The following is a 3,102-nucleotide window of genomic DNA, read 5'->3' as shown; positions in this document are numbered from 1 at the left end:
TCTAAATTACTAAAACGGCCAGAAACTCTTTCTCCTACTCTGCCTTTCAGATCCCCCCCCTCGTCTGTCTGGGACTGACTGAGCTAAGTGAAGTGGGTTATGATGATGGTGTAATCGGCATCCCTCAAACAAACGGCTGCTACTATTAGGGGCCATTGTGTTTGCTGCAGTGATGATCAGATTCAATCTAGGGAGAACATTTTCTGAGGGAGCTGGTGCGAGGAGGGAAAATACTTTTCCTTGTTCCACACTGCTGTTGTGCTCAGGCATCAGGATGTATAGTAACTCTTCAAAGATGCATATTGAATCCAGCAAATAGAAGGTTGGAGAAATTTGTGAAATCTTACTGCCTCCACAAAGGAAGGCCTGAACTCAGTGTTTGGTCATCTAAAGCTGGAAAAACAATATAAAAATGAGTAAAAATGTCTTAAATTAAGTGTATTTATCCTTAATTTGAACAGGTAAATGAGATGATCTGCCAATGGAAGGAGTATTTTTATTCTTAAAATACAATAATTTGATAATATGGACTTGAAATTAGACAAACCAATTGTGTTTTCTTATTTTAAATGTAAATTGTCTTGTTCGATTGGTAAAATGTCTCTTTTACCTCCTCAGTCCAAGAAAAAAATGACTTATCTAGATTTCTATTTTTTTCCAGTGTTATGCAATCTACCTGCACAGAAAAAATCGAAATCTAGATAAGTCATTTTTTTCTTAAAATAAGTGCATTTGTTCTTGGATTGAGGAGGTAAAAGAGACATTTTGTCAATGGAACGAGACAATTTTTGTTTAAAATAATAAAACACAATTTCATTGTCTTATTTTTAGTGCACGTTATCTAATTATCTTATTTTAATAGTAAAAAATACTAATTCCATTGGCAAACCATTTCATTTACCCACTCAAATCAAGGGAAACACACGACATTTAAGAAACTTTTACTTATTTCTAGATCGTTTTTCCAGTGCAGAGCATCTGGGCGCACAGTATGCACTGGAAAAAATTGAAACCTAGATAAGTTTCTTTTTTTTTAAATAAGTGCATTTGTTCTTGGATTGAGGAAGCAAAATAGATACACTGGAAAAACGATCTAAAAATAAGTAAAGATTTCTTAAATTTAGTGTATTTAATCTTAATTTGAGTAGGTAAACAAGATAATTTGCCAATGAAATGAGTATTTTTACTCTTAAATTAAGATAATTAGATAAAATGCACTTGATATAAGACAAATTAATTGTTTTTTATTATTTTAAATGTAAATAGTCTTGTTCCATTGGCAAAATGTCTCTTTGATCTCCTCAATTCAAGAACAAATGCACTTATTTTAAGAAAAAATGACTTATCTAGATTTCTATTTTTTCCAGTGTATCTTGCCAATAAAACAAAACAATTTACATTTAAAATAAGAAAACACAATTGCTTTGTCTTATTTCAAGTACATATTATCTAATTATCTTATTTTAAGAGTAAAAATACTCATTCCATTTGCAGATCTTCTCATTTACCTACTCAAATTAAGAGTAAATGCACTGAATTTCAGAAATTTTTACTAATTTCTAGATCGTTTTTTCCAGTGTGAGAACATGAATCCTGAGCTTTAAACCATGCGCATTTGAAAAACAATCTAGAAATAATATCTTAAATTAAGTGTATTTACTCTTAATTCGAGCAGGTAAATGAGATGATCTGCCAATAGCATTTTTACTCTTAAAATAAGATAATTAGATAATATGCACTTGCAATAAGACAATGCAATTGCATTTCTTATTTTAAATGTAAATTGTCTCGTTCCATTGGCAAAAAATCTCTTTTAGCTCCTCAATCCAAGAACAGGTGCACTTATTTTAATAAAAAATGACTTATCTATATTTCTATTTTTTCCACTGCGTTTGTCGCCCAGTGTATGCCCGGCATAAGAGGATCTGTTTGTTTCAGCAAAGAGTCATAACTGCTGGACGGATAGAGGGGAAATTTTCTGTTCTTTGAAAAAACCTGGTAGTTATATACATTTAGTTAAATGAAAATTTTATTTTTAGGACAAATGATGTTTCTGACAATTATTTCATGGTTTATCTTTAGCTTTTTAAGCAGAAAGAGTTTTAGAACCAAACAAATCGGGATTGTCTGCTCAGGTCTGTGTTAAGGCAACACATACAATAAGTTTTTTCCAGCTTATATGATATTGTAGCTTTTACTGTACCTGGGATAAAACAAAGTGAATCTCTAATATTTTTTAAGCCTAGCCAAAGCCCTCTGGGCTTAATCAGTCAACTGAGCTAGGTTTTTCATTGTTGTGAACCTGCATTAAAATATATTTGCTCTATCTAACAGCACCACTTTCTTACCCAACAGTTATTGCAACATACCTTTGCTTGATCAAAGGGACTTTTTACATCCAAATCACAGCTTGTCCAGACCAGTACCATGACAGATTTTAGATGTTACACCTTAAAAAACAACGGTCACCTGGTTGGTATTCCCACTTTCCACTTGAAAAGAATGTGTTGAATTTGTTTATTTTATTCTGAAGAGTAGAATACGATGACTGGGCCAAGTTCAGGAATCTCAGAGGCTGGTCAATAACGGACCAAAAAGCAATCTTGATTTGTCCCAAAGTCAAACAGCCTTCTCTGCACAAGCACTGCAAAAACATTCTGCAAATCAGTACACATGTCTTAAAATAAGTGTATTCACCCTTAATTTAAGCAGGAAAATAAGATGATCTTCCAATGGAATGAGCATTTTGCCCTTAAAATAAGATAATTAGATATTGTGCACTTTAAATAAGAGACTGCAATTGTTTTTTCTCATTTAAAATGTAAATGGTCTTATTCCACTGGCAAAGTGTCTCACTTACTCTCTCTATTTAAGAAAAAAATCCACTTATTTTAAGGAATAATTACTAACTTAGATTACCGGTAACATTTTTTGCAGTGAGGGCAGTCTAACAATATTACCAAGTTTTTGCATTTGGAGGGCATCGCAGACATGGAAACTTTGGAGGAACATAGTTCAATTCAATTCAAGGAGACAGAAGCAAAGATACAAAAGGCAACTGTAAAAGGGGGCACCCTGCAGGAAACACACAGCCAGGCAGAC

Source organism: Cyprinodon variegatus, unplaced genomic scaffold, assembly GCF_000732505.1.
Source record: "Cyprinodon variegatus isolate N-32 unplaced genomic scaffold, C_variegatus-1.0 Scaffold162, whole genome shotgun sequence".
Classification (NCBI taxonomy): Eukaryota; Metazoa; Chordata; class Actinopteri; order Cyprinodontiformes; family Cyprinodontidae; genus Cyprinodon; species Cyprinodon variegatus.
This window is presented reverse-complemented; position numbering follows the sequence as displayed.